The 23,530-nt window shown below is 45.7% G+C and overlaps 1 protein-coding gene across 1 annotated transcript in view; it reads right to left on the bottom strand.

Moving 5' to 3' along the window:
* HIVEP3 (HIVEP zinc finger 3) overlaps positions 1-23,530 on the bottom strand; it is a 791,497-nt gene that overhangs the window by 678,082 nt on the left and 89,885 nt on the right. The gene's annotated exons all lie outside the window — the stretch shown is intronic.

Below are 23,530 nucleotides of genomic sequence, written 5' to 3'. Positions count from 1 at the left end.
AAAAGCCCAAACGTTTGGCATTGCCAATGCTTGTTTTTATTTCTTGTGGTGCTGATTCTGCAGTACAAAAGTGAACACCTCCTAAAGTCTAGTGTTGCTCCTATGGTAAGGATTTGAGTCCCCAGACAGCCTCTCCCAACAAATCTGCCATCCCCTGATACTTGCTGCACACACCGTGTACTATGTATAAATTAGAGCGAGGGCATAAGGAAAAGCGAGAAGCAGAGAGAGTCAGAGAAATAGAGAGTAAGAAAGATTCCCCTTAGCAGAATAATCTTGACAAAGATAGCTGCCTGAAGAGGAGAGTGGGAGGAGAGTGAAAAGTGTGCAATGGTGTGCCTTTTTATGCCATGTGTCTATTCATAACTTCGTATGCCCTTTATACCATGTCATGACTTTACAACTCTTGTTAATGCACTGTTAGACCTTCGTTTGCCTTATACGGACCTATTATGTGATATTTTGCTGTGGCATGCTACGACAGGCCAAGCTAGGTGCAAACCCGAATTGGTTACCATTCAAACTCTTGCCCGATTTCAAGCATTCCCACACCAGGGCATGCCCAGGCTGTATATTGTACCTACAAAAACACCTGGAAACGTACCCCCACACAAAGCCAGGGCTCCTCCAATCTGCATACATCAACACAGCAGCCGCAGCAAGTGCTCTCTTGCTTTCCACTTACCCTACCGCGGAAGGCTGGTACTTCGTGACCCCCTGAATCTCCCTCAGACTCATCTGCCCACCACTCTCCATTCCTAGACAACCTAATATCACCTCTGCATGTCCTGACCTAACCTTAAGCCACTTGGGGCCAGTTGTGCCCTCTGAACAAGAACAAATAAAACATCCCTTACCTTCCCTGTTCCTCTGGCAGGTTTGTCTTGTACTGTTTCAATTCTTCGGTGACAACTCCCAAAAGGTTTTGGTTCCATTAGACTACAATTTAAAGCACCCATAAATGGGATTGCTAACGTTTTACGTAAAGGGTTTTTGTTCAAGACACATGTTTCTGCTTGCTATAATAAAATTCCGATACAAAAAATGTCCATCCCAAACAACGCCAATTCCTAGCCCATTCTTGCAGGTCGCTAAGGGCCAAATGATAATGAAAATGGCAAAGTCAAAGACCGAATAACATAACATCTAGGAGGACAGATCAGGGGCAACATAATTGTCTTGGAAGCAAGACAATATCGAGCTGCATGGATGGATTTGAAAGCTGGTCCCCCACTTAGAGGCTGGATTCCTGTAAGAAGCTCAATATAGGAGCCCCCAATTCCTTTATTTGTAACACAATATATACACTACATATGCACTGTACTATGCCTATGATACTACATTCATTGCATATGTTCTGACCATGCCTGATCGGGTTACTGCATTAGTGCTGCAGTATGCCTGGTCAAGACACTGCCTTCACTGCTTATGTGCTGTAGCAGGCCCGTCAGCAAACTGGATTGCTTGAGCGTGCGTGTACAATACAGATATGAATACCTGTATTCAGTATTCTTAGTTAAAGTATATAATGGCCTGCTGTTATGTGGCAGCCAGCCCATCAGAGCACTGAATACACTGTGTTATGTGGCAGCATGCCACATCTATGAATATTAAGTCAAGGTAATCCGAGCCAACATGTTTCACGCTGGTTAAAAGCATGTCTTCTGGACTCACAAGCAGGATTCAGTAAATATATCTCAGTTTCTCTTGTGGCTGCTATATTAAGGCTGTGTCCCACTGAGTGTTCCCTTGTGGCTGCTATATTAAACCTGTGTTAAAATAGCAGTCACAAGACAAAGTATCCAATAGAATTTACTGAGGTATGGTTGTAATACCTGAAGAAGCACTTTCAACCAGCAAGAAAAACAGAGTCACTTGGATTGCATCAAATAACGTGAGCGTATAGTGTTTAGTACTTTGTGTTGTGTGTTGTGTTAAATAATGTTTCTCATTACAACTGGGATTAGAATCACAATGCAATTCGAAATTAGAATTCTTTTTAGAAAAGCATTTTTCGAATTTATGTTGTTAATACGTAATGGCATACAAAGGATTTTAAAAGTTACGATGTATTATGAGTGTTTACTTTAAGGACCCACATGAAGCTTGTTTAAATTCAAAGTATTTGGAACATCTATTTCACTAGATCAGTGAGTGCTTCGGGTAAATCAAGAAAAGAGCCAGCAAGCACTTACTGGGTGATGTATTCTGCAGAGATGTCAGGTCTCCTCGCATTGTGTGTTTCCCAAACATGAGAGACGTGACCCAGCAGAGTGAGTTAAAAATGGGTACGCAAGTGGGATTCCCACTTCTGTAATGGCACAGGTCATTTAAATAGATATACAATGCTATCCAGGGGAATTCTTTGTGGCTTCGAAAGTGGGCTCAAGCCTTTATAGCCCTCACTGTTTGGTTCCTTAGCGAGTATTTCTGAGTGTGAGGGGTATGTCCAGCCCCGATCTTGCTGTGCCTCGAGACTCAAGTTGTCATCTAATGGATGAGGGCAATTCCCAGTGTGTCTGAAATGCATTTGAGGAAACTTGTGTCCCTGAGCAAATGGGGGGCACAGTGTTGCAGCCTGGGATGGGCTGCTCCTTGGAGGCGGGCTAAGAACAGATGTGCATGTGATAGGTGCCTTCTGCAAGAGCACAACATAGATAAATAGTGGTAGGATAGAAGGCACCTAGTGTCCTTCCCAGCGGAAAGGAAGTGTTTGCTCATGCCTTTAAGCTCACTGATGTTTGGTTGTCTTGATGTTTTGTCAAGCCTGTTCATATACAGAAGATGTAATGTCACTGTTGTACAGAGGACCACAAGAGCCATGTGTAGTATGATACAAGCTAAATGCCTGACGCAGCCAGATCTTCCTGCCTGACATGGGAGAACCTGAGAACTCATACATGTTAACAGTACAAGAGACGATGGAGTTCGGCTGACTGGGCTTCTGCTGATCTGTTTATTTTGTATAATCTTACTAGCTGTACCCGGTGTACCATATGATACAGCACTATCTCTCTCTCTCTCTCTCTTTCTCTCCCACTGTCTCATTCGATCTCCCTCTCTCTGTGAACACGAGTCACATGGTCAGTTGTGCACTCCCTTCAGCAATCCCAGCCGCTGATGACAACGGCACGGCGGCAGCAACAAAAAACAAAAAACACTGATACCTTTGAGGACGTGATGTGTTCTTTATGGCTAAAAGTAGAATAGAACAGGTCCAAGATGCATCCACCAAGGTGGAACTGGCTTGGTAGTTGAAGGCACGTATTGCCATTGCGTTTGTCCTGCAGGAATATCGCCATCATACTAAGGGTCATTGGCCACATTAGGGGATGGGGCAGGGGGCGAGCGGGGGGTGTATAGGCTCTACAGATTGTACTGGGGTTCTTGCAGACCTTTTAAGGGACAGAGGTCCAGGTTGCAAGTTCTACAATAGAGGTTGTTTTTTTGTTATGTAATAGTTTCTGTGCATACTGTAACCAATCCATGGGTGTAACAGCACCACCAACCAATCACTGGCCACACACAAAGTGAAACAGTGTCTTGTTGCTCAAAAACATAACAGATGATTTCTTTATTCTGAGCTTGCTCCTTTTCCATGAAGAAAGGACATTTTGAGAGACAAAATAGTGTGTATTCTCTGCAAAAGAAGCTATCAAAAATAAAATTATTTCACTGTACCAACATTCTAAACTGGCTATTTTTAAAACTATACAGAGTTCGCTTTGAATGCCAACTTCTAGTATATATATTGTGGTCATAATAAGAATGTTACACTTGTCTTACTGAGGAGCAAAGCACATAAACAAAACCTAGAGTAACAATTTTAAAGAGGATAAATATCACCAATGAGGCTTTCTGGCTGTTTTGCATACTATCATAGAGAATTTTGGGAACATAAGAATGACCAAAGATCTTTATATTTGACAAATATGTCTATGTCCAAACGGTGGCATACTCGATTCATTCACAAAGTAACTAATACACAGTGTGATACACAGTGGGCATGGCTCTCATTTCATTTTTCCCACAGCTCACCCTAAAATTAAAGTGTTTGGCTCCAGGAACCACATATACTCGTTATGGCAGCGTAAGGGTTTGGATATTGTATTGTATTGTATTGTATTTTGTTATTTATATAGTGCTCTTTCCCCACTTGTGTGGCCTCAATGCGCTTTTTCCTTGGTTGAACCCCCTTGGTGACCGAAGTGGATGCGGTTCGAGTTTCTAAGGGATTAGCTTAGATGCGTGTGTGCATGTTTGCCATTCTAAGACTTGGGTGGCTGGCAAGGCTCGACTAAGCAGCCCAAATAGAGGTCAGACACGTGGGTGGGTGCTCTTGAGGTTAGAGATAGACTGCTGTTGTTCAGAGAGTCTATGTGAGACTTGTGTGATGCAAGCAATGAAAAGGAGCATGCGTCAATGATAACCCGAAGATTCTACGTTAAGGGAAGCTCTGCCCTCCAGGCACAGGAGAGTAGGCACAGATGCGCGGGCTCTGGAGCTCTGCTTGTATTTATTTTCCGCCCTGTGCAAACATATTTCTCTGCAGCCCCAAGTCCCTTCCCTGCTCCCGACACTCCCCCTATTTCTGCTGCATCATGATAACGGTGGATAACAATGGCACCACGCCATGTGGTCACGTGACCGGGATTCGAGTGCGCCACTGTGAAGTGCACAGCTTGTTTAGGGATCACGCCTGCTGGTGCCAGCTGCAGAATCTACCGATTTCTCTTTCTACGCGATGCTCTGAGCAAATCTGTTGCTGGTGGGACGGGGACGTAGATGGGGAGGGGCTTGTTAAGGGGCAGTATATTGTCCCAAACATACGTGTTCTAACATGACATGTGAGCCAAACAAAACATAGTGTCCCTGAATCGCGACGTGTCATATCGGCCCAAACACGTTGGCCCAGTCTCTGATATGACAGGTGGGTCCACTGTCCTCATCTCTCAAGCAGGCTCAAGCACACGTGGGCCCAGTGCCCTGGCAGGTAAGCCCGAGCACTAACCTTTCGTGCCAGCTCAAACAGGGATCCCAATGTCCTCTTGCATCATGGCCGCTCAAACACAGGGGTACAGACGTGTGTGTCCTGTCATGGGATGTCACCACAGACACAGGGACCCAGTTACGGCCTGGCATCTCAGCCCAAACATATGGGCTAACAATCCAGTCCTGGCATGTCACTCCAAACATAGTAGCCTGTTGTCCTGTTTTAGGGCATAGCAGCTCAAACACAGGGATGGCGTTTCCCGTCATGGGATGTCACCACGGACACAGGGGCCCAGTGTAATGTCTGACATCTCAGCCCAAACATATGGGCTAAAGATCCAGTCCTGGCAGGTCACCCCAAACATAGTGGCCTGTTGTCCTGTTTTAGGGCATGGCAGCTCAAACACAGGGGTGGTGTTTCCCGTCATGGGATGTCACCACGGACACAGGGGCCCAGTGTAATGTCTGACATCTCAGCCCAAACATATGGGCTAAAGATCCAGTCCTGGCATGTCACCCCAAACATAGTGGCCTGTTGTCCTGTTTTAGGGCATGGCAGCTCAAACACAGGGGTGGTGTGTCCCGTCATGGGATGTCACCACGGACACAGGGACCCAGTGTAATGTCTGACATCTCAGCCCAAACATATGGGCTAAAGATCCAGTCCTGGCATGTCACCCCAAACATAGTGGCCTGTTGTACTGTTTTAGGACATAGCAGCTCAAACACAGGGGTGGTGTTTCCCGTCATGGGATGTCACCACGGACACAGGGACCCAGTTACTCCATAACATCTCAGCCCAAACATATGGGCTAAAGATCCAGTGCTGGCATGTCACCCCAAACATAGTGGCATGTTGTCCTGTTTTAGTGCAAACACAGGGGTGGTGTGTCCCGTCATGGGATGTCACCACGGATACAGGGACCCAGTGTAATGCCTGACATCTCAGCCCAAACATATGGGTTAAAGGTCCTGTCCTGGCACGTCAGCTCGAACCCAGGGCCATGCGTTATGTCATCGCACATGAGCCTTTACACAAAGGAACCACTCTAATGTCCTAACCAGACAGGCTTGAGAACAGAACTACGCCACTGATTATCCAAGTTATGCAACCGCTCAAATGCAGCAAATACAGAGATGTCAAACACACAATATTCAAGCCCCGGGCCTTCATTTAACAATGTAATGCATTCGGGGAGTTGCAATGTGACGAAATGAACTAATGCACCAAGTTACAGCCACCTAGGAGTGGAGACTGTGTCCTCGACAACCTGGTGACAGCTGCTAGTCCTAGGATCACTCTAGAGTCCCATACCACCACGACACGAGAGCCGGCTTTCCATTTACAAACTATTGCAATGTGGTACTTTAGTTTAATTGAAGTTAAATCATACTACAAATCCCAGAATGCGTTTGGGTGTTGAAGGAAGAGTCTGAGAACATGGTTTCCCGGGTGCCTTACACTTATCAGTGTATCGATCGTGTAAGGAGCCTCCCACAGTCACTCGCCCACCTAGGTATAAAACCAAACGAGTAAGGAAAGAGTCGACGTATTATCGTGGTGACAGTGCCTCGGTACTGGGATTTCCCTGGCAGTGGGGGTCAAGGCGTGCTAGTTTATTGTACACCGCGTGGCATCGTGGAAGGCGTCCACCTGCGGCAGCAGTTTATTCAGTGGTTAATGATTACAGATCGTTTCGGCGTTTCTTAATTCACCGCTGCATAGAAGGGCTATTTGAATGTGTGTGCCATGTCTGCGTTTATGTTCACGCTGCTTTCCGTGTCTTCTCTTAAAACGTTATAGGAAAGCATGCCAGCCTCGTCCAAAATCCTATCGCCCATTCTGTACTTCACGTACATCTATTGAACATATGCAGAGACACAAGTTTCCACAATCTCGTCCGTGTGCACTCTCTGGTGCACAAAATAGGCCCAAAGTCAAACAGTGTGGTGACAATGCTTTTCCGGTGCGCGTTTGGTTCCACCTTGGCACTGTACATATCGAAAGCGAGTCACTGCAGAGCGATTAAAACAAGGAGTTGGCAAAGGCAGTGCACTTTGGCTTTTATGTTAAGCACAGTCTCAAATGTCTCAAACTTCGTGCTCCAACTAAAGCACAGAAATAAATTTCGATCATTAAAGTACTTAGCACAAAACAGCCACCTGCTTAAAAAAAGGTACAGCAAAACAAACACTTCTGTCAAGCTTAGGGACATCAGGGACTTTTGCCATTTAATTGACAGCACAGGCAGCCAATTGCAACTACGTTCGCCGTTCAGCAAATCCCAAAATCAGAACTACACAAAATGAAGGAATAAGGGCATCACCTAGATGCTGTGTGTTCTAACTCTTTTACCATCTACCAATAACTATACCAATATTTGTGTACCAAAGGGTGTTGCTATAGCGACACCTACGAGCCAAAACTTAAAACCAATACAAACATTTAAAAAATAATAGGAATGAGGATTAGGAATGCATTAAGAAGGAAGAAGGAAAAAAGGAGCCTATCTTATTTTTAAAAAAACATCAAAAAAGAAAAGCATAGCAAACAATAGCACACCTATTAAAATACGTGGATTCAACAACTTGTCTTAAACCATAACTTATTAGAGTCTGTATAGACTACACTTCTCCTCATGCACACCAGCACAGGCGGCTACTCCTGGCATCACAGGTTATGGGTGGGAATGTGCAGTGTGGCGACCGAACACATGATGCCAGGATGTGGCCTACCTCCCAATTCATTCTGCATATTGTCTATTGATAACCACAGTATGGCTGCCGTACCAATGCAATAATCTCGACAACCATGAACGTGCCATGTGCCCATAGACAAACAATCGCGCATGCCGATCACATCCTTACTGCTCCACCCCTGCATCTGTTCCCCTTATTCACTTCTGCGCTCTCATTTTCAAAAGGTGAAACTTAAGACTAACTATATCACCTATATATTAACAGCAATGGGACTCAGAGTTTGGGGGTGCAGTAAAACAGTGGCAGAAAAGACATAGTCACCAAAAACACCAGATTGTGGGTGAAATAAACGTAAACCACACCAAAGCTGTAACACATGTGATCCAGTCTCAAGTTATACACCAACAAGGCTGTGTGTGTCCATTCATTTCTACAGAATGTAATAGTCACACACAGTAAAACAAGTCCTACCCCTAGCCGACACGTGTTTTAACCAATGTTGGTATTTCTCAAGCCTGTACAGTGGCAAGTAAATTCTTGTTACAAGGTCATCCCTTGAATTAACAAATCAAACATGCCATCAAATTGAATCCTAATACTAAATGATATCAATTGAATAAGTATCAACAACATTTGTTTTGATGAAAGCTCCAAATTCCAATGAATATCACAGAAGGGAAAAGGAAAGAGACAAAAACATAAAATAAAATTGTGATTAAACAAAAGATATAAAAAAACAAAGTGTTGATGTATTTGTGGGGTAAAATAAAGCCCCTGAATGCCAGAAATAAAGAGGCCAGAGTGATTTGAAGGAAACTGGCTAAGCTGGAGTTCTATTGAAGTCTAAAGCAGCACAGAAAGGGTGATGTCAGACATTAGGCCTATTGAACTAAAACATGCCTAAATCTCAAATGACGGAAAGTGTTCGTGGAAGTCCAAAAGTGTGAATAGAGGTGCAATGCATTTCAGCGAGGAAAGAGAAAGACATGTGGCTCAAAATGCTGTTTTACTAATTCCATGGAAAGCTATACTTTTTACTTAAAGAGACAGATAGCACTGTGTATATTATCTTCAATGTAATACCAGATTGTGATCCATAAATCTCAAGTGAAACCAAGCTTATTGCAATTATAAGAAAATAAAAGAACTTCCTTTTTCCTTATCCAAAATAACAGTATGCAAAGAGAAGTGCCCACTTGGTTTCAAGGTAAACATGGTTTTCTCATATAACTGCCATGTGTATGGACAACTCAGAAGTGATACTTATGTATTTTGCAACTGTGAGATTAAAGAAAAACATTACACATGGATATAAGGCTTGGATGCCTTATAAAATGCTTCATGTAAAATGCATTGTGTGTGAGTTAAAAGCCATTTCTTTTAGAATTGTACATGCAGCTGGACATTTCTATTGAAATTAAACTCTAACCTCAAAGATCTTTACTCAGCTTGTCCCGGAGAAGGAGGTCTGGTTGTCAACAATCAATCAGGTCCATTGCTTAAAAATATAAAGAAATACAGTGCCATTGATGGAAACCACAGTGGAAATAGATAAAGCCCTGCCTGTTTTTTTCAGCAGAAGTGACCTTGAGGTCACAACTCCCATAAAATGTGCATTAAGCTATAGCTAGGGCCATTGGGAGGTCAAGGAGGGATAGGCTAAGATAAACACGAGCCAGCATCTGGCTGGTCACATGTTTAAGGGTAAATGAAACTTTTTTAAAAAAAAGGTGGGGCTAGAGTGAGCGAGGCCTGTGAAGCTGGAGTTTAATTAATAAAAACATACATTTTATTGCATAAAAATAGCAGTGTATATGCCACAACGCTCATTCCAGACTTTTATTAAAGGAGACAGTAATCCCCTTTGAACCATGACAAACCGATTTTTGTATGATAAACATAACAGAAGTTACTAAGGAAAATTTGATTTGGGCCTTCCTATGATTCCAAGAGATATGAAAGTTTGTGTGAGGGTGAAGGACACAATTAACATGGGAACTATGAAGTGACATATTTTACACTGATGCAGCTCCTGATTAAACAAAGAAAAACTGTATCTCTTTATAGGAAGGGCATGCCTTCTTCAGATTAGCATCATCTGATTTACCTTAAAATGTAATTCTTACAAATATATTCATACATGTAAAGATGTTTACAATTAGGGTACTTGCCATGTTGATAGATTTTCTGAGTTTAAACATGCCAAACCCACATGTCAGTTTTTAATGACACAGCTTTCTCCTTCCCAGCTTTCCTAACTCACACCCCTCAACTCCTAGTCCTATTAGCAAACAGGTGGGAGGTGGATGGAGAGAACCAACCAATCCCTTCCGCGGGAATCATGACAAGTTTGTGATGTCATTTGATCTATAAGTAGACAAGTTTGCATCAGAACTGGGTTTTTTCACTTTATTCCAGGAGGTAACCTGCTGCTGAACTCTTGAGAGAAACACCCAAGCAGAGAGGCTCCACATTTTGCATTAGAGAAAGGGACAGGAGACATAGAAGCTGACTGGGATCCCTTGGAGGAGCCAGAGGGGACTATCCTTGACATACACCCTTGCTGTCCCAGAGGTGCCCTGCTGTTCCCGATGCCCACTTCAAGGCCTTTCCTGTAATTAAAACTATCCCAAAGCCATAGACTGTGTAAGCCCTGTATTTTTCTCAAGTATTGTTCTAGTTAGTTCCCAATTGAAAAATACTCTTTTTGTCTGTGTAAATCCTTAACATATTTAATTGAAGTATTGAAGTAAATCAATGAATTCCCCTATAGAAATCCTGGGATGTGTTTTGTTAGCATTCAAAACTAACAAGCTCCTCCCAATGTGTTTCGAGCTGGTATAGACATTAAGATTTGATTGACTATTTGTAAGAAAACCCCTGACTTCGGTATAGAAAGGGGGGTCCTGAATCCAAAAGAATGAATCCCCAAAACCATGTGTTCCAAGTGAGGGTGCATGGTGCAAAACAAAATTCCCCATTGATCCCCTGCATTGTAATTCAGAAGTGTGAGGCCTTGTATTTCCTTTGCATCTGTGGTGGAAAAAAACGAAATTGCCCCTTTATTCCCATTGTGCTCTGATCCAAACCACAAAGCACTATCTGTGTTTTTAGATGTGGCAAGACAAATGTTCCCATTGTTTTTCTTTCCCTCATATTGCACCTGTGTTAATAAGTGCAAAACGATTTTTCCATTGAATTCCGTTTTTAAAAGAGAGCATTTTTCTATCAGAACGCAAAACAATTTTCCTATTGTGTTCCCACTCTCTGCCACTTGCCTTCAATTCAGAGGGGTCAAGTCTAATTGATGTTGGAGGGTGGGGGCTGCAGGGAGAAAACGTATTATAACCAAATTAGCAATGACTGTGTGCCTTGAATTCTTATTTGTCTGTGCTGGTGCCATTACGGAAGTCATTTTTCTTCTTGGATTGGTGGCTGATGTTAGTATGTTTGTCAAATGTGGTTCAAATAAATTAGTAAATCTATATTCTTACTCAATTATATTCATACGGGCCGGGTTTTCCTAGTCCATTGTGGCACCGGGTATTTGTTGGGGATGGGTGCAAGACGGGTTGGAGGCCAAGCCAAACTGAATCAAAATTATAGTGATTTGTTGTGCGCCACCTTAGATTTTGGGGGAAGGAACTCCCTGAGTTCAGTGTGACTACGAAATAAACCGCAACATCTCAAACATTTTTATTATCATTATAAATAATCATCATAGGTTAGTACAAATTGTGGTGAAGCCCACAACACTCCTGAGCAGTGCAGTGCCCGCACTCATATATATCGATAACATATTCTGATAAATGTGAAATATCATTAAATGAATATGAATTCCAACTAGATGCAAATGGTGTCCTTAATGGTGCCCCCCTGATATAAAGGTTATGTGCCAATTGATATCCTAATTGTGCTAGCCTTTCACATCAAATAGCCCCAGTGTTATTAATTAGAAATTATCCAAATAATAAACCATTGCAAACCATAGGTATAACCCCAATCCGATTTTCATACTATGACTTCCATGTCAGTTATTTGTGGATTGTTCGCTCTGAGTGATGAGTAATATGATTAGTAACCACTCATCCCCCATCAATTATTAAAGTGATGAGTCATGCAGGAGCTATTAAGTACTCACCAGGTCTCTAGTAAATGTATTGTACCGCATGTAATATTACCAGATAAAGTAACACCACATAGAAGCAATGAATCCTATCAGACTCCAAAATGGGGAATTCATTAAGGGCCCACATAACTGAATCACGCAGACCCTTCAAGTTACCACGCGCTACTCCCAGAGGAAATAACACCAAACTCTAAAGGGGGCCAGCTGGGTGTTGCTGTGAAATCTTCAGATGAGCAATTTACAGCTGTGGGTGTGTTATGTCTGACTTAACCTCTGTTTGAGGCAGTCCATCATATCCAGCTGTAAATTCCACTGCAGAGTGCAGTCATGTGACCCATTCCATTTTGGGTATTCTTCAACTCGTCTAAGGTCAGGTGCTTCACGGTAACCTCATGGGTCCTCACACAGTAAATTTAATTTTGCATAGGCACCTTTGGGCAACAGAATCTGTTTAGATAGTTATGACCCAGGCCTTAGGCCACTAAGGAGGATATTACGACTTCAGGAGCAAGACTACCTACATTCTCATCCACCCAACAAGGCCTACTCTCTCCCCGGCTTGCCTTGTTCCAGCCCTATCGACAAATACAGAGGTAAGATCCTGTCATTATTTCTCCTAATTGCCCTGTAAGGCAACACCCGCTGAAAACCATTGAGTGCTACACTTCAGGGCTACTCATAATTTGCTTCTCTAGTTAAGAGGGGGTGCCTGGAATGCCCCTCCTCACCCCCATGAACATGACAGCCCGAAGAGTCAAAAACGCACAAAGTCACTCACTATTCCTGCAGTCCCCAGGAGGACCAGTGATTGACACGCATGCGGAAAGTTATTCCTGCCACCTTGGGGTACTGAGAGAGTCATTGAGGTTTGTGTGTACAGTCAATGGAGGTCAATGCAAGCCACCGAAGATGCGAGGGGTGGGGGGATCGGCAGAAAAGCATGATACAAGCATATCAGAACCTAGCTACACGTGTGTCTCCACTCACTACCGCACAGTGCAAGAAATGGAAACAAATACTAGGGATTGTGCCTGGCGGAGGGCAGAGGTGGGAATGGTTCGTGGCAGGCAAGTCGTAAACTTGGGAAAATGAATAAACAAAAGGGCTAAAACACCCTCTTTTATGGAGATTAATTGAGATGTGCACACATTAAATAATCAAACCTGAATCTTTGAATCATTACAGTAACATTTGGAGCAAAAAAGTGAATAAATGTACCTTTATTTGCCCCTTTTGAATAGGAGGCTAAATTTACCAGCAGACAAAGTAACGTGAGCTTGAACAAATCTGTTGTACAGCTGTACCATTAAGACCAAAAGAAACATCATGAAAGAAAGACATCATAAGATCACCGGCTTGTAGTCATTGTTTCCCAGAGTATTCGTCTTTATACTCTTCTCCCCTTTCTAATCACCACCATGTGCACCGATTATGGGACATGCCATAGATAGCGACCAACCATTACCCACACACTGCTGCAATTGGCTTCCAGAATCCAGAGAGAAAGGTTTTCCCAGATTCCAAATTCAAGGAACGTCGCCTAGTTTAAGCATTGCCCACATAAATACATATCTTAGTGATAACAGTGACACAGAGATCCGTGAAGGAACAATGAGGGATAGATAAGAGGTGCCATCCCTGCAATCCAGTGACCTCAGGCTATGCCTCAGTGAAACAGCTCTCACACACATCTCAAACTCTGGTTTAGCAGCTCACCAGAACCATATAACCGTCCCCTTTCCACTGCATTCAATATAGTGAACCAGAACACCATAATGGCAGCCAAGGCACATCTGGTTAACTCGGGTACACTCTGCTTTGGGTTGCCTTTTACCAGGCAGGCACAGGCAACACAAGTTCAAGGTGCTTCTTCATTTCCAGTTCTTCAGCTGGTAAGATGGCTCAGTGGGTTAGGCACTTGTTTCTGTGATCTGTGTTTGATCTGCAAGTCGCAGGTTCAAATCCAAACAAGGCCAACTCAGCCTATCATCATTTCGAGGTCGGTAAATGAGTACCAACTTTGATTTGGTAATAATAGTAATGTTATGTAAATATGTCCTAATTAAAGCGCGAGATAAAAAAAATTAAAAAAAATATTATTTCCGAGCACTCTTTTGCTTCTCCTGCCACCTCTTTGCAGAGTACCCCCAAAATCATCTTCCCATTCTTTATCATTGCACCCTCGTGTACAGGGGCTGATAACCAGCTATCTCAAACAAACAGGGACTAAAGGACCCTGCCCTGGTTTATATGCTGAATGCCGCCAAAACCATTAACTTCCCATCATTCATAGCTCCAAGGGCACTTTACTCTTGCATCTCGTTTTCGACTTCCCTGAGCCTGAAGCCACAGGGTCCACTTTGAAAGCCACGTTTGCATGGATTGCCCCCATGCCGTCGCGACAGTGCAGCTGGCTATCCCAGGAACTCAGTATTAGCACAACCAGGCTAGACCTAACAAGACACTTTGCCAAGACCCTTAGCAATCCAAGTCGCCCTCACCCAACCCCTTGAGAAAGAGCTCACCTGGCACTACCTGGCTGTGCCTTTAGGAATGCAGTTAATATGTGAACCTGTAGCCTACATCTGCAACAGACTTGCCATCACAAAGTATGGCGGGTGGGGGGGCTAGGGGGTGGGGGCCCCAGGCTCTTCAAAAAAGGGAGTACAGCGACTGTTTTCAACAGAAAATATAGAAAGCAGATATGGCATGTGGTGGGGCCCAGCGGGGCTCGACAATAATATTTTTACTCGGGGGCGGATGCGGTCGGGGGAGGGGGGTAGCTAAGTATAACAAGTTTGAATACCACTGTATTACAGTGAATGGACACTGACGGAAATGGTGACGCCCCCCCTACAGCTATTTAAGGGCCACGAATGTGGGTGTGTATTTCAATTAATGAACAAAAAAACTGTCATTAGCTCCCAAAGCACATTAACTAAGAATGATGTTTCATTAATAACGAAAGCGACTTTAATAACCTGTGCAGAAAATGTGTCCCTGCAAAATCCAGACTGATGCTTGCAGCGCTGAATGTGAATTCTGACTTATGCATTCCTATATTTACACATTTTCCAAGGCAATCCGCAAAGGGGGCTGGCCCTCAAGGAAACTGGGCGATACAGTCAACCGGGCCTTATTATGATAAGCCTGTAGAGACCAGGGGTCGAAGTGTGAGGAAAAAAAACGAGTGGCACTAAGCTCCCCTCAGCCTCGGTGAGGGGATAACCTACCGACGATACTGTAACGCACTCATTTTTACTTGTTTTATTAAACGCGTGGAACAGTTAACAATGTAACTTTCCCCACTAATACACAATAAATTCACAAAGGATAAACAATACACAACACAATATCCATCATTTATAAACATCAATGAACACCTGTAATACACACAACATGTCATTACATCATAATAACATATGCCAATGGCTTTTAGTCTTACTATAATTACAGTCCGCAATGTTATCTAAGCCAAAGTTAATAATAAATGTCGACCAAATAAACAGAGTATCCAAAATTCATCCCGTGAAAAAGTGTCTTCACCATGTACAAAACTGCTGCTACAAGAACCTTGTATTCAATGGCCCTCGGCACTGCATTAGTAGACGTCTATACTTTCTACATGTTCTACGCACTCTGTTATGTAAAATGATACCATTGCGTGGTGCCTTAATTACTGATGCTGTAATGCACTCGTGGGCGGTTGCATTGCATTACTGCAATGCTCCTTCGGCCTCGGCCAGTTAAACGGCGCCTTCAGTGATGGGGGCTCGGTTCATAACCCAGGTTGCCATTTACTAGCTAGTGTTCGCTACCGTGGCCGCGCTGTGGGGGGTGACGGCTCGTGCGACCTCCCCCAACACCCGTGAGAATTTAGAGAGGCGCAGCATGTGCTCTGCGTGCAAGGATATCTGTGGGTGGAGAGTTAGCCCTATGGCTTTCTCGGTTCATTCCCAGAGTGCCATCTGCAAGTTGCGGGACTTCCCATAATGCCTGTGAGCCCCGGAGGAAGTGATGTTCATTGCCAGATTCCCATACACTCTTGGGTCATGAACTTTGTATTGTGGCCTTGGGGCAGTAGGGAGGGCAGCCTGGTGGCTTTCTTCAGCGTCTAGCCGATATGGTGCACTTCCGGTTCTCGGCGCATGCGCACCGAACGCGTGCGCTCTACTATCCTGGCATTAGAGTGCACTGTAGTCCGCATAGATTCTGCGTGAGGCTGTGAGCGCAGCATGGGGCCACAACGTTTATAATTGACACCACGCAGCAGACACTCGGGATTTTTTTGGGAGGGGGGCGGTGGGCTTTTGCGGGGAAGAGCTTTGTTCTTACCGGCTGCGCAATAAAAGCATCCATTGGACTCGGGCACCAATGAAAAAGTGGCTCACCATTGGAAATGGCAATTCTTTATTTTTGTGAAAGACTGCTTGACTAGTACCCAAAGGGGATGTTTTTGATCAAATGTGATGTAATCCTGACCTGCATGCAGAGGCTGTACTCCTGACCTGCATGCAGAGGCTGTGTACTCCTGACCCCCGTGCTGAGCCCGGGTATTCCTGACCTTCAAGCAGAGCCCGGGTACTCCTGACCTGCATGGAGTGGCTGTGTACGCCTGACCTGCATTCCAAGCCCTGGTACCTCTGATTTGCATGCAGAGCCTGGATACTCCTAATCTGCAGGCAGAGCCCGGGGACACCTGACCTGAATGTACAGGCTCTGTACTAATGACCGGCATGCCAAGCCTAGGTACTCCTGATCTGCATGTAGTGCCTGGGTACTCGTGACCTGCACACAGAGCCTGTGTACTCCTGACCTGCATGCTGAGCCCGGGTACTCCTGATCTGCATGCTGAGCCTGGCTACTCATGACCTGTATGTAGAGCCCTGGGTACTCATGACCTGCATGCAGAGCCCCGGGTACTCCTGGTCTGCATGTAGAGGCTGTGTACTCCTGACCTGCATGCTGAGCCTGGGTACTTCTGATCTGCATGTAGTGCCTGAGTACTCCTGATCTGCATGCATCGCCCGAGTACTCCTGACCTGCATGCAGAGCCCAGGTACTCCTGACCAGCATGCAGAGCCTGGGTACTCCTGACCTTCAGGCAGAGCTCAAGTACTCCTGATCTGCATGCAGAACCTTTGTACTCCTGATCTACACGCAGAGCCCAGGTACTCCTGACCTGCATGCAGAGCCAATGGGTACTCCAGAACTGCATGCAGAGTCCCGGGTACTTCTCCTGATCTGCATGCAGAGCTTGGGCAATCCTGATCTGCATGCAGAGCCCGGGTAATCCTGACGTGCATGCAGAGCCCGGGTAATCCTGATCTGAATGCAGACCCTTAAAACTCCTGACCTGCATGAGAGCCCATAGATACTCTCGATCTGCATGCAGAGAGCCTGCATACTCCTGATATGCATTCAGAGGTGGGTACTCCTGATCTGCATGCAGTGCCCAAGAACTCCTGACCTGCATGTAGGGCCCATGGATACTCCCGATCTGCATGCAGAGTCCCTGGTACTCCTAATCTGAATGGAGAGAGCCTGTGCACTCCTGATCTGCACGTAGAGAGCCCGCATACTCCTGATCTGCATGCAGTCCCCGGGTACTCATGACCTGCATGAAGATCTCTGGGTACTCATTACCTGCATGCAGATCCAGGGTTCTTCTGATCTGCATGCAGGGCCCGGGTACTCCTGACGTGCATGCAGGACCTGGGTACTCCTGACGTGAATGCAGAGCCCAGGAGCTCCTGACCTGCATGCAGTGCCCATGGATACTCCCGATCTGCATGCAGAGTCCCTGGTTCTCCTGATCTGCACGCAGAGTCCCAGGTACTCCTGATCTGCACGAATGAACACAACAAGCAAGGTTATGTCGAATTTTCCCTCTGTCCACATCAACTAAAACAATCCCTCTTTTTCAGACCCCACTGCACCAAAAGACCATCAAAATGGAAGGGGGTGGGGTATGAAACCCAGTGACATAACATGCCCAGCAGAATGGTGCTCAAATGCCGCATAGTAACACACTCGCCCGACCCTCCATCCATTTCGTCATTTTTTTACCAGGTTATTTCGAGAAAGAATTACGGTAGCTGTCCCGGTTGGAGTGCACCAACTCTTTCTCACAGCTGTAAAAAGCAAAACAGCAAGCACGGTATAGCCAGCAAAGCAACGGAAGGGGACGCAACATTCCTGGGACTATGTGCCGACTAACAAGAACCGCAGTTTGGAAAACGAACACGCAACGAGGGCCAGTAGGCACCGCTGCTCTTATGTGCCAGCGGAAATACCTTTTATCCGACCAGGGAAAATCCTACAGCAATGTTAACATCATGTGTGTATTCGTGTTCAGAGTCACGAAAGGAATGGGCCTCTCGAAGCCCAAACACCCACTCCATCTGGCCAAAATGGGCGTGTGCCTATGTAGATTATATATGTATAAATATATAATTAACAGCCGTTCATATGTATTTATGGAGGGCTTTAAGTGGGGTAAGAAATCGAGGGGGGCCCTCATTTGGGGTCGTGGCTTGTGGGGGGCGTGGCCTAAAACGTACGCAAATCGTAAGGTATGCACACATATATATATGCATGTTATATATCTGTGTGCGTACCTTACTATGGTTTGTGTACTTTGCAAGCCATCTTTTCTAAACAGGTACGCACACAGATATATAACATGCATATATATGTATGTGTGCATACCTTACGGTTTGCTAGAAGTTCATGACACTAATCAATCAAATCTGGCGTTCTGACCGCCCTCCACTTTCAAAATGCAGCCGCACTCTGGATAACAAAGGCTGCCATTTTGAGGAGGGTGCCTGCCCCAACCCCAGTGTCAAAGGAAGATTTTGGTGCCAGAGTGGGCAGTGAAGGGCTCATCATGAGGCGAGGCACTGGTCAATACAAATTCACTACTTTACATGCAGTGGCTAGGGCACATCTGGACCAGAAAGGAGCCTGAGATCACCCCCCCAACCTTGTCCCCAAGCATCAGCATTGCCCAAGGCCACTCTCCCGGATAGACCCCATGCTAATTATAGTGAAAATGATGTTGTCTTTTTGAGTGCCCGCACACCCTTGTCTTTCAGGAATGGGGGAAGGGTTTTATTTATTGAGAATTTGTTAGGAGCTTGTACAACAGAATAGTGTTTCAAAGCACCACAAAGAAAAGTGCAGAGGTAACAAGTGGAGTAATAAACAGTGGTAAAAACAGTAAATGTACATTTGTGGTCCTACTAAGTTGTCCGCTCTATGAAAGTCCAATCCAAACAGGTGTACCCCTGCTGTTCTAGGACCATTAAAGACAACATCTCCTCTCTCGCCCTGGCTCTTGCCGACTTCCGTAACCACTCCTTCGCCACTGGCTCTTTCCCTCAATCACTCCCTTGTGCATCCCCTCCTAAAAAGCCATTTGCTGACCCCTCCTGCCCGGCTAACTGTCACCCCATCTCCACTACCCCTTTCCTTGCTAAACTCTTGGAGCAGTTGATCCTCCCCCAACTGAACCTTCACACTGAACTTGTTGGTTGCCACCATGACCGCCCATCTGGATTCCGGGCATCCAGAGGAACCAAAACTGCCCTCGTGAACACCTGTGAAGACATGCTTGAAAATCTTGACTTTAACTCTCCTGCTGTTCTCAATCTTCTCGATCTCTCCTCTGCCTTTGACATGGTCAACCATTCCATCGTCATTAAATGACTCAGCGATTCCCTCAGCACCATGGATAGGGCAATGGATTGGCTGACCACTTTTCTCACTAACCGCCATTTCCAGCTGCATCTGGACCCTTTCTCCTCCACTACGTTACTCTCTACATGTGGAGTCCCCCAGGGATCTATATTATCGCTGTGGCTCTTCAATATCTATCTTGCCCCTCTTGGTCGCCTGATCTCGTCCTTCTCTCATTTCCAGTGTTATGCCGATGACACCCAGCTTTCCTTCAGGCTTCACTCTGCTACCTCCTCTTCCCTTATCCCTGATTGTCTGACCGCTATCCAGGAATGGTGGTGGCTAACGATTTCTGTCTAAATGCCAGTAAGACGGAGATCCTTCTCATTGGAACACCTGCGCCCTGCTTCCCTCATCACTCTGGCCACCCCCCTTGACCCCCTTCCCTCACCATCCATCCAGAGCTCTGGTTCTCTCTAGACTGGACTAGTGCAACAGCCTCTTCCTTAATCTCCCCCTTTCCTTGCTATGCCCCCTGCAGCTAATCATAATATGGCTTATCCTTTGCCTCAAGCCCAGGGACCATATCTCTCCATCCCTAAAATCTCTCACTGGCTCCTGGTGGCCACAAGGGTCAGAATCAAGACCCTGTGCATCATCCACAAGGCCTTCTGGGGCTTGGGACCACTTTATCTCCAACTTTCTCTCCCTAAAAGCTTCCATGCTAGAGCCCTCAGCTCCTCCAAGTCCAACTCTCTGCTTGTCAAATGCTTTTCCACGCAGAGAGCGGGGGACATGTCTCTTTCTTCCGCTGGCACCTCTCTTTGGAACAGCCTCCCTGCTCCTCTCATACTTGGGTCGGACCTCATTAAGCTCCCGAAACTTCTCAAAACTCTTCTTTTCTCTGACTCTTTCCCTCTCTCCCATCCCTGCTAATCACCCAACTGCCTCTGAGACTGGCAGCCTGGTCCTTCAGGATTTTCACAGGTTACCAGGCCTTCTACCCAGTCGACACCAGCACCCTCCCCCACGCAGCACTGCTCTTGCGGGCCCCCAGCCTGGCGGCTGTGCATACCTCCCATGGGATTCTCCACCCTAGCACTTAGCCACTGTTAAGCCCCCTTGACCCCTCCGCCCCCCCCGGGGTTCCCCTTGGCACTTCCCTCACAGGCCCCCACCAGTACTTGGTGGTGCAGTATGTCCACAGTAACCACGCTAAAGCGGTACCACAAGGATGGATGCAGCGGTACTACACATTAAACTTTCCCGCCTATGGGCAGACTGCATTTACAAGAAGATTGTCAGTTTTAGAGACAACAACATAAAGAGAGGTGAGGAACGTTCAGAAACAAATGACAACTTTAAGTGCTAGATGGTGTAACAATCAGAGAGAAACTGAATGAAATAGTATTTCCTCGGTAAGGCACATCTGAACTGGTTTACTGGCTCAAACACGGCTTTTGGGACTAGCGGCCTGAGTTCTTAGGCTTAGGGGCTGAAGTTTAGCCTATCGGACCAAAAGGATATGATTCAGATCGTTAGTGGCTAAAGATCGGCATCTGGGGTCGTGGCCTGGGTTCTCGTCACGGCTTCCCACAATCAGGGGAAAACTGGATTTTTCTGTGTAGCCAGAATGGTACAGTGTAGTGTTGCCCTAAAAGCACTCCTGCTCAATCCTGACTACAGAAATATTTCGGCTGGGAATAATCGACAACAAAAAATTAGGACGTCTTTAAGGCAAGAGATACTAATATAATCAATAACGGTTTCAAATTAGATAAAATGAATTAATGAATGCTAGACACCAGGGAAGAGGTTACAATCAGAGAAATCAGCAACTGTTATAGTCTCCAGTGTAGCTGTGTGGTGGTAGCTCATAATTGCACAACCTTGAGATAAGCGTTGAGTACATTAGTAAAGCAAATAGCTCATGGGCCACATTAGGAGCTGGACACAATAATGTGGGGGGTCCTGTAAATTAGTAAAGCAATAGCCCAGCACCACAGCAGTGGGTGGCCACGATGGTCCAGGGTTCCTGGAAAATTAATTAGTACAGAAATAGCTAATGCGCCACTGCAGCGGGAGGACACAAGGATTCAGGGTCCCTGTTACAAAGGTTCAGCAATGGGTCCTGCAACACAACAGGGGTGCACACAAGGATGCAGAGGCTCTCGTACCTTAATATAGAGAAGGCACCAGCACGAAAGCAGCGGGTGGGCACAGGGTCCCTGCTTTAGTACAGTGATGGTTTCATCACCACATCAGTTGCAGGGTGCCAAAAAATCCAGGGGGGTCCCGGTACAATAAAGAATTTGGTGCTGCACCACCGCATGGGGTGGTCCCAATGATCAGAGGGTCCCTAGTGCCCTGGGGGCAAGTCTGAGGGTTGTTGGTATGAGTACATTGAGGAGTACTGCGTCACAGCGTTTCAAAGTGGTTTCATCAACCACGCTTACCTTGTTGACTTTTAGTTCACTGTTGTTGGTCGAGCAACTTTATCTTGCAATGGGGGTCCCACACACTACCCTCTTGCCCCTTCACCTACCGAGTCTTTTCAGGGTGGACTGGGAATCAAAAAAGGCCCTGGAAATTATTTTCAAAGTGGTCCCATATTATACATTTTCAGCAAGCACAATCCTTTTCCTATGAGGAAATTTGGTAATAAAATCGGTAACCACACACAAGAGGCTCAGGGTGCAGAGGCCTACCGGGACATCTCCAGAGTTCTCTATAGGCCAGTCCACCCTTGGGCCTCTTCCCTACACACAAACACACACATATAGATCTATTTTGGTCTTACCAACAAGAGTTACATCCAATGTCAACGAGGTAAGCGAAGTTGATGAAACCACAGATAACCGGTGCTTATTGACGGTGTAAACCTGATAGAATTGTCCAGTCATCAGGTGCATTTATTTTACTGACTTTGCCGAAGAAAGACAGAGCCCAAAATGTGCAAACCATTTCCTGGCTACCAAGGACACTGCCACCTATTTGATTTACTCCTCTAGTGCAGAGGTACCCAACTTCTCACTTTGGTCAAAAACCATGTTGAACCCTCGCACAACCAGCACTAGGCAGTGCTTTAGCCCCGCAAAGGAGAGCACAGGCCCAGATATAGCTTCTATCTGCAGCCTACTGCTGGCATTGCGTGGCAGCCCCGGGACTCTATAATGCTGTAATTACTCTGTCAACATGAATACAATACAGATTTCCTGCACGCCAGCGTTCTACAGGATATATATACACTTAGGAGCAACAATCAATACCCAACGGCACTCGGCACTACAAGGCCACCCTTGTGTTCGTTTCCACACTTATGCACGAACCAAAATCGCAAAATGCTAACGTGGGCCGGCTTTTTGGGTCAAATTGGGCCACTTTTTTGTGGCCAATGTGGACCAATTTGACGAGTTACTAATAGTTTTGACTAGTGTTGCTGAACAAATATTCTTTAAATTGCTCAATTTGCATCACATTTTATCAAAAAACTCCCCCTTGGGTGCTATTCAAACAGTCTCTCACAAACAGAGATGAATTGCCATTTGCAATTTTGGGTCACTTTTTCATTGGTGCCCGAGACAATGTTTTGCACACATCGCCTGTACTTCGGTGTAGGCCATAAGTATCAATCCTCAGAGGGCTGGCCAGTGCTTTGAGGCCCCTCCCCTCAGCAAAAGCTCCAGCCGAGAAAACATGCGCCTTTCCTGCTGTGACTTCAAAAGCGCTCGTCTTCATTGGGAGGCACAACTGTAGAGACACACACACACCTTTGCGGCAGGCACAATAGCACGCACCACTTCGCCCACGTGTGGCGTTGACACCAAAGACACCCAATAGCACACGCCATATCGGCCACTTCTGCAGGGGCTCTTGCTCAATACGAAATAGTGCACACACCATGTCACTCAGCCCTGGCGCGAGTAGCTCCTTCCAGACCAAAGGCATAGTCCTCGCACTGGGTGGCATGTCAGGGCTCTCCAGTGCCATGGCATCCCTTGGGCGCACTATTCCACGAAGACAGGA

Source organism: Ambystoma mexicanum, chromosome 11 (genome assembly GCF_040938575.1).
Source record: "Ambystoma mexicanum isolate Mex_15411 chromosome 11, UKY_AmexF1_1, whole genome shotgun sequence".
NCBI lineage: Eukaryota > Metazoa > Chordata > Amphibia > Caudata > Ambystomatidae > Ambystoma > Ambystoma mexicanum.
The sequence above is the reverse complement of the archived record's forward strand: the minus strand, read 5'-3'. Positions and strand labels throughout refer to the sequence as shown.